Source organism: Cebus imitator, unplaced genomic scaffold (genome assembly GCF_001604975.1).
Source record: "Cebus imitator isolate Cc_AM_T3 unplaced genomic scaffold, Cebus_imitator-1.0 Scaffold117, whole genome shotgun sequence".
NCBI lineage: Eukaryota > Metazoa > Chordata > Mammalia > Primates > Cebidae > Cebus > Cebus imitator.
This window is the reverse complement of record NW_016107432.1, coordinates 8,577,808-8,587,307: the sequence shown is the minus strand read 5'-3', so window position 1 is coordinate 8,587,307 and position 9,500 is coordinate 8,577,808. Positions and strand designations below refer to the sequence as shown.

The window sequence follows — 9,500 nt, the reverse complement described above, 5'->3', positions numbered from 1 at the left end:
GATGGTGGTGGAAGCTGTGGTAGTGATGGTGTTGGCGGTGGTGGTGATGGTGTTGGGGGTGGTGGTGATGGTGGGTGAGGGTGGTGATGGTGGGTGAGGTGATGATGGTGGTGATGGTGATGATGGTGGGTGAGGGTGGTGATGGTGGGAGAGGGTGGTGATGGTGGGTGAGGGTGGTGATGGTGGTGATGGTGATGATGGTGGTGATGGTGATGATGGTGGTATGATGGTTGTGATAATGGTGGTGGTAGTGATGATGATGATGGAGGCGGTGGTGGTAGTGATGATAATGATGTTGATGGAGGCAGTGGTGGTGGTAACGACAGTGATTACCATCCCTGAGCATTTATATTATACGGTCTACTGCTGCCCTAAGCACCTTCCATTCTCTTCCTAAACTCCCATATTCAACCATTTGAGATAAGAACTATATTTATCTCTCTTAGTTTATAAAAGAGAAAATTGAAGCCCCCAGAGTTGATGAAGGCCATATGGCTGATAACCAGCAGATTTTGCATTTAATCCACGGTTGTCCTACTTCCCAGCCTTCTCTTAGGCACCACACCACACTGTTTCTTCTACCATTTGCTACTCTAATCTTCTGACTTTCGAGAAAGTTCTCCAATGTTTCATGCAAAGAACCTGTGATAGCAAAAGCCTAGGGCTTCCTGAGTTGTTTATACTTTGTAAACACCTACTTTCATCCCTCCTCCATCAGGATGAGCTACATGATCTTGGGCAAGTGGCTTTACCTCTTCTAGCCAACTTCCTCATCTATTACAAAATGGAATGGAAATAATAGAATCTTAGTGGGCAGAGGCATTGTGAAAAACGAAATTAGATAACAGAAAGATCTTCCTGATAAGCTTTAGAAATTTTAAAGACAATCAGGAATGTCAGGCTTGGAGCACACTGCTCAGACCGGAAAAGGTGTTTGGGAATGCGAGCTGACTGCCCTCTCCTACACATCCTCAAGCATACTGCGGGGCAGTGTGCATCATCATTTAGAGCTCCTGTGCCCCAGGCATTGTGGCAAATCTTGGCATCAAGAGCACTTTTAATCCTTTCTCTCTACTTTAATTATTTTGATCCTTTTCTGCTAATATCTCTGTGTGACAGCAGGGGATACTGAGGCTTAGAGACAGGATTCAAAGCTGGGTTGGCTCATCTGAATCTTAGCCTTTTGGCTTTGCTGCCCTTCAGAAACATACACTGAGTATCTATGTGCTTCTTTTCTTTTCTTTCTTTCTTTTTTTTTGGACAAGGTCTCACTCTGTCACCCAAGCTAGAGTGAAGTGGCAAGATCATGGCTCACTGCAGCCCCATCCTCCCAGTCTCATGCAATCTTCCCACCTCAGCCTCTTGAATAGCTGGGACTATGGGTATGTGTCACTGTCACCATGCCTGAATAATTTTTTTTTTTTTTTTTTACTTTTTGTAGTAATAGGATTTTGCTCTGTTGCCCAAACTGTTCTCAAACTCCTAGACTCAAGTGATCCACCTGCCTTGGACTCCCAAAGTGCTGTGATTACAAGGGCGAGCCATTGTTCCTGGCCCCCATGTGCTTCTTGACCAAGTAAACTTCCTGGTTCCTCTGGCCTGGAGTGCCTCCATGCGCAGAAATGACCACAATCTGCTCCTCAGGGAGAGCCTGCGGTTTGTGCCTGTGCGGGAAATGGTTTCTAATCAACAACAGTAGAGGAGGCTGACCTACAGGTCAAATTTAAATGCCCCTTGTTATGGAAGGAATGGAAATTTCCACATGGTTTTACAAGGAGCGGGTAAATCAACACTCAGGCCTTTGGAATCATCATCTCAAAGCTAGGGAGAAAGTCAAGGTTGATAAGGAGCTTAGGCTTTTGATTCTAGTGGAAAAGTGAGTTCAGAGAAGGGGTGATTTGCTGAAGCTAGTGGCAGGGCTTGGGGAAAATCTGGAGCCTGGTTCTCTGTTCACTGCACCACATCTTGGCCCACCTCTCTTGTGTCCCGCTCCCTAGAGGCTTGGCTCCCACTGTGTCCAATTCCCTAGCGGCCTAGGTCTCTGCCAGGACTAACGCAGTCATCGTCCCATGCTCTACTGTTGATGGGCGATAATGTGACCATTTACACTTCCCAGCTATCATTTTCTGTCATTTTTATTTATAGCATCTTCACCATGTTTCTGACCCTATGCTTGTCTTCATGAAAATTATCGAGCAGTGAAGGAGTGGAACCATGAAGGAAACAAAGTCATTGCTCCCCCTAAGGGTTATACTGACACATGGCCAACTTAAAGGAGTATAACAATAAAACTAATAGGATTCATTTTTCTCTGACATGAGAATTCTGGAAATAGCTGGTCCAGAATCTAGGCTCCTTAGGACCCAAGACTCCCCAGCTCATTGGTGCCTGGAGTTCTTGTCCTCTTGGTCACAGGGCGGACCTTCCTCCACCCCCACCATCGTCTTTCTGAGCAGGAAGAAGGGGTAAATGTGAGGGGCAAAAAAGCATATGCTAGTGGGTTCACCTCTGTTTAAGATCTTTGCTAAAAAGATTTTCCCCATACATCTCATTGACTACTGCAAACTACAAGAGAGGCTGAGAATTAAGTTTGTATTTCGGTTTTTATACTGCTGCCTCCCAGTAAAACAGGAATGCTTTAGAAAGAAAGAAGGGAAGTACATATCGAATAGACTACCAGCTGTCTTGGCCACAGGGGAGTCAAAGACTTCCTAAAATTATATGCAAAATGAGGAAAATATGCATGCGATTTTCAGAGAAGAGCGTTTAACAGCTTTCCTTAAATGTTCAATGAGATCCATTGGGTTGAGTACCTCTGGTCCAAATAAAGATCTGTGCAGCAACAATTCTAACAGCTTAATATTGATTCTTCATGCCCACACCCAGTCAATTTCCTCAGTGTTGTCAGCATGGGAGGCATTGGGAAAACAATGCAAAGCTCCAACACAGCATTCTGCTTTACCAACCCAGAGCTTCCACATCACAGCTGTGTGGCCGGGGGAGATCCTACAAACCTTTTGAACCTCAGTGTCTTAGTCTATTAAAAGGGAGGAAAAACCTACTTCAAAAAGTTGTCAGAGGATATTTCTGCTTCTTGCATAGAAGTAGAAACAGGGAAGAGGTTTATTCTCCCTCCTGAAACAAATAAAAACCAAGACAAAACATGTGAAAACTGGTTTTCAGATACTGGTCATCAGGCAGCACAGGATCAAAATCCTTGAGAAAGAGAAAACAAACAAGGCTGCAATTGGCCAGCCTATTGCTTGGAGACCTTTTCCTGAGACCAGTGCAGGGAGGCTATCTTAGTAAGTTTTATCCTGCTCCAACTGAATACCAGAGACTGGATAGTTTGTAAACAACAGAGATTTACTTCTTACAGTTCTGAGGTCTGGGAAGTCTAAGATTAGGTGGCCTCCATCTGGTGAGGGTCTTTGCTGGGTCATCCCATGGCAGAAGGCAGGAGGGAAAGGGAGGATGAAAGAGAGCCAGAGATCAAACTCTTTTATAATCAGCACTAATCTACTCTTTTTTTTTTTTTTTTTTTGAGACCCAAGTGTCACTTTTGTTGCCCAGGCTTGGAGTCCAATGGCACGATCTCCGCTCACTGCAACTTCCACTTCCTGGGTCCAAGCAATTCTCCTGCATCAGCCTCCCAAGTAGCTGGGATTACAGGCGTGTGCCATCATGCCCCGCTGATTTGGTATTTTTAGTAGAGATAAGGTTTCACCATGTTGGTCAGGTTGGTCTCAAACTCCTGACCCCAGGTGATCCAACCACCTTGGCCTCTCAAAGTGCTGGGATTGCAGGCATGAGCCACCACACCTGGCCACTAATCCGTTCTTAAGAGTGGAGCCTTCACAACCCAAACACCTCCTGTTAGGCCCCATCTCACAATACTGTTGCATTAGGGATTAGGTTTCTAGCACATGTGTTCTGGGCAACACATTCCAACTACAGGAGAGGTGGAAGCTAGGCAGCACTTGACCATCTCCATGAGCTGAGGAGGTGGAAGTGGGAGTACAGGGAGTATGAGATAGCTAAAATTCATGCGGAGTACCAGAGGTGGAAACGGCACAGAAAGAGCTGCACAGGCTGCCCCTTGAGTCTTCGTCTGATCCTGTGAGTACTGATTAGCACTTACATGTAAGGAAGCTACCCTCCTCCAAAGAATTAGAGAAAGCATCCCTAGAGCGCAAATAGGCCAGGAATATAGTGTTTTCACCAGCCACAGTAGATAAAACGCATAGTTAGAAGGATGTCAGAGTACTCCAGAAGGTATTTATGGTCTTAAAAGTGGGCAAAATTAGCCCTAGACTGAAGGCTGCCTTGATAGTATCTAACAAAGATTGAAAACAAGGCTTGAAAGGAACAAATGGCTCCCAAGTTAGTTAGTTAACCGTGTTGCAGGAAAAAAAATCTCAAGAATACTTACAGAATATAAACATGTCTAGCACACAAGAAAATACATGTCATAATATGTGGTATAAAAGAAGCAATGGCATGCAGAGAAACAGTAAAAGAAAATCCACGATTAGAATATTAGTCAATAGAAACAGAACAAAAAAATGACACAGATTATAGCATTAAGAGACAAAGACCCTAAAACAGTTATTAGAACTACATAACTACATCTAAGAAAGTAGAGGAAAAAAATTGAGCATATTAAGACATAGAAGGTGTAAAAAAATCAAACTTCTAATAGTGAAGATTACAATGTCTGAGATTTTTAAAAAGTAAAAATTTTATGAAATGAACAACAGATTAGAAACTGCAGTGAGAAAAGATAAGTGAACTTGAAGACCTAGTGATAAAAACTATTCAAAAATAAAATATAAATGAGAAAAAAACTGATAAAAATCTAAAAGAATATAATTGAATTGTGGTATGGTTTCTAGTTTGCTAACATACGTGTATTGTAGTCCACAAAGGAGAAGAGAGACAGGAAGAATAGAAACAATACTGGAAGAATTAAGAGCTAAAATAATTTACAAATTTGATGAAAACTTTAATCCACAGAGTGAGTGAAACCCCTGCAAAAAAATGGAGAAAACATCATCAAGGTACACTATAATTAAATTGCTTAAAAACAATGATAAAGAGAAAAATCTCAAAAGTTCCCCGTAAAAAAAATACATTACATATAGAAAAACAATGATAACAATAACCACAGATCTCTCATTGTAATCAATATGTAAGCCAGAAAGAAGTGGAACAAAATATTTAAAGAACTGAAAGAAAAAAAATTATGAATAAAAATCTTATGCCAGCAAAAAGTTTTTTATAAAGAAAGAGGAAATAAAAAGAGAGAGGTGAAAAGGACATACAAAAATTAAAAGCAGCAGAGCAATATTACAAGAAGTATTAAAGGAAAGTATTCAGGCAAAGTAACATGAGACGGGATGAAAACCTGGATCACCACAAAGAAAAACAAGAATAGCAGAAATGTAACTATGTTGGTAACGTAAGGAGTTTCTTTTCTTGTTTCTGACCACCTTGAAATGAAATTGGCAGTTTGTATTTTAATATGATGACCTTGTTGTTTATCACCTGTAGAGGACGAATATGCAATAATAACAGCACAAAGGGTAGGAGGTGGTTCGTTCTTACACTATAATGTGAAGTGATGTAATATTACTTGAAGGTAAACCATGATAGGTTAAAAATGTATACTGTCAACCCTAATGTATCACTAGAGAAACAAAACATTCAACTTTTGCCATAGGGCCAAGGCAATTCGATAAGGAAAAGATAATCTTTCAACAAATGATGCTGTAACAATTTGGATAGCCAGATGCAAGAAAATGGACCCTGACATTTACCTTAAAGCATGTGCAAAAACTAACCTAAACTATATCAAAAATCTAAAATGTAAGAACTAAAACTATAAAACTTCAATCGTAGTGATCTTTGATTTGGCAAGAAACTTCCAACTATAAACAAAAAGCATCAAATTGTATTTTATCAAAATGTAAAGGTTTTGCTTTGCAGAAGACATTTAAATGAAAAGGCAAGCCACAAATAGGGCAAAATTTTTTGTGAAACATATTTCCAGAAAAGGACTTGTATCTAGAATATGTAAAGAATTCTTATAACTCAGTAAGAAAAGCAAACTAATTTTGTAAATGGACAAAAGACTTAAATGAGATAAGTGGATGGCAAACATTGAAATTTAAAAATGCCCAAGAAACGTGGCTGATGATGTAGACCAGGAACAAACTACCAACATTGTAGAGGAGCCCCTGGATCTTATCAGGCTCAGCCTACATAAGCGAATTTATGTGAAAATGAGAAATGACTGAGAGCTTCAAGGCAGATTACATGCTTATGATCAACATTTAAATATGATCTTGGGAGATGTGGAAGAAATTGTGACTACTATAGAAATTAATGAAGAAACATATAAAGAGATATATAAATCAACAAAACGGAATATTCCAATGCTCCTTGTCTGGAGAGATGGTGTTGTCCTAGTTGCCCCTCCACTGAGAGTTGGCTGAAACAAAGCATTTGTCCCGTATGGAAAACAGGAGACTTTGTACTGTGCCATCTCTAAATGTACAAGACGTTCAAAAGAGAAACCTGCAAAAGAGAAACCTGCATACATTTTGACATTGGGAAATAATTCCAGGGATTCTTCCACTCCTGAAATGAGTTGATTTGCAGATAACTCACAACTTCTTAAGCTAAATGGTATCATCGTTTTTCTCAAGCTCGTCCAATAAATATGACCACCAAGATGCAGAACTCTTTTTCAGGACTTGTTTTGCTCCATTACTCTCACAGATATTTTTCTGATTTATTTCCTTTAAATTAAAATTGGTATTTCCTCATAAAAACAAAACAAACAACAACAACAAAAAGATGCCCAACATCATTAATCATTAAGGAATTAAAACTACAAGAAGGCTGGGCAAGGTGGCTCATGCCTGTGATTCTAGTGCTTTGGGATGCTGGAGTCAGAGGATCACTTGTGGCCAGGAGTTTGAGACCAGCCTGGGCATCATTTTTTTTTTAATTAGTTGGACATGGTGATTAATGCCCATAGTCTGAGCTACTTCTGAGGCTGAGGTGGGAGAATCACTTAAGCCCAGGAGTTAGAGGCTGCAGTGAACTAAGATGGAGCCACTGCACTCCAGCGTAGTGGACAGAGTAAGACTCCATCTCAAATAAAATAAAATAAAACACAATAAGACTACAAGGAGATACCACTATCCACACATGCTAAAATTAAAAAGACTGACTAACCAAGTATTGGAGAAAATATAGATTAACTAGAGCTGTGATATACTGCTGGTAGGAACATGAAAAGTTACCGTCTCTTTTGAAAGCAGTTTGGTAGTTTTTCAAAAAGTTACACTCATATCCCCAAGTGACCCACCCTTCTACTACTAGGTATTTAGACAAGAAAGATGAAAGCACACAGAACTGCACACAAATGCTAGGAACACGTTGAGCAGCTATATTTGCAATAGCCCCAAACTAGAACCTCTCCAAATGTCCGCCAACAGGTGAATGGTAAACTGGCTGTGGTATATCTATGCAATGGAATATGCAAGGGACAGAAGGAAGTCCAGGAAGCAGAAAACATTTGCAGTTCTGTTCACAGTCCTAACGCCGCAGCCGGGTTCTCTGGGAAGCTCCGTGGTTCTTGCCTCCCGTGGGAGCCGTAGTCCACGTTCCTTTTTTCTCTTCCCCAGCCTCCGCCCATTACCACTGCACCCCTTTGGAACATCTTGGAGTTCCAGGACCTTCAACGCAGTTTTGTGCCACCATCCCTGCCTGTGACCCTCCTCCGATATGCATGCCCTGTTTTGCCAGCCAAGCCAGCACCTCACCTTAGGCTCAGCTCACTTGTGAAACCTTGACTGACTCAAGTTCCCATCCCCTAGCAGAATTGGCCCTGTCCTTCTCTGCTCCCATCCATTGCCTTGTGGAGACTTTGAACCCGGCCGTAGTTCAAGGGGAGGAGACCGTGGCTATAGAGGATGCAAGGTTGTAGGAATGGCATCAAAAAGTCACAGTAAATAATGTGGGACAGGGGAAACTGATCAGGGCTTAGCTTGCAAATAAAAGTTAAAATTGTGAGTCAGGCCGGGTATGGTGGCTTATGCCTATAATCCCTGCACTTTGGGAAGCCGAGTTGGGGGGATGATTTGAAGTCAGCAGTTCAAGACCAGCTTGACCAACATGGTGAAATCCCATCTCTACTAAAAATACAAAAAAATTTAGCCGGGCATGGTGGCAGGCACCTGTAGTTCCAGCTACTCAGGAGGCTGAGGCAGGAGAATCCTTTGAACTTGGAAGCAGAGTTTGCAGTGAGTCGAGATCACGCCATTGCACTCTAGCCTGGGTGACAGACTGAGACTCCATCTCAGAAAATAAACAAATAAATAAAATAACATCGTGAAACAGTTTATTTTACATTTCACATTTAGTCCTATGACACCAATGGACTGGCTCTTGGGACCAGTCAAGATGAGATGAGAGTTGATCCTGCCGGAGACCCTGACAAGTTGTAGGGCACCAGGACGCGTCAAGCCATGGGCATCATGCTTCACAGCATTCAAGGAGTTCATCAGTGCTCCCGGGAGCCTCTCTCAAGTTTGGATGCTGAAATCACTCCTCCAGAAGTGCCTGTGCTGTCCTCATTGAGTGGATCTGCTCTTCATCAAGTGTTCTCGGAGTTAATCCCACCACGTCTTCCTGTGTCTCCAGTTTTGCTTGTGGCAGAAGAGATTCTTGAAAAACATTGTGGCAGGTGGAATACTGGTCCCAAAGAGGTCCATGTCCTAATCCTTGGAGTCTTTGGGTGTGTCACCTTCTATGATAAAGAGGACTTTGTGGATGTGATTGAGTAAAGGACCTTGAGATAGGGAAACTCTCCTGGACCATCTGAGTGGGCCCAAAATCATCTTGAGGGTCCTCGTAAGAGGGAAGCAAGAGGGTCAAAGTCACAAAAAGTAGACGTGATGAAGGAACCAGAGGCTGGAGTGATGCACTTTGAGCATGGCAGAAAGGGCCATGACCCCACAGAGCACAAGAGGCCCCTGGGAGAAGGAGAAGGTGAGAAAATGAATTCGCCCCTAGGAGGAAGGCGGTCTTGCCCATACCTTGACTTTAGCCTCAGGGAGACCCACTTCTGATTTCTGACCTCCAGAACTGTAAGACGCTCACTTTGTGTTCTTCTAGTCATTAAGTTCGTGGTCATTTGTCACAGCAGCAGTGGGAAGCAAATGCAGCCACTTTTATCTACTTCAAGGAAATCGTGCATCTTTGAAAACTTTGTAAATTTGCTTTGCAGTCATAGTGGGAGCTGGATGCATAGTTGATGTTCTGTGTCTGCCCCTCCAGTCATCCCACCCAGATGCTCACTCCCCTGTGGATGTTGCCCAGCCAAGTCTTCCCTGGGAACTGCCCTCTGTAGAACATAGCACCCTCACCCAAGGTTATGCTCCTCTGCACTGGGGCAGTCTGCAACAAATGAACAGTCAATACCAGGG

At 42.3% G+C, this 9,500-nt stretch overlaps 1 pseudogene; it reads left to right on the top strand.

Annotated features, from left to right (window-relative positions):
• Positions 1 to 1,612: 1,612 nt before the first annotated feature.
• Positions 1,613 to 6,497, top strand: LOC108311502 (annotated as a pseudogene).
• Positions 6,498 to 9,500: the final 3,003 nt, after the last annotated feature.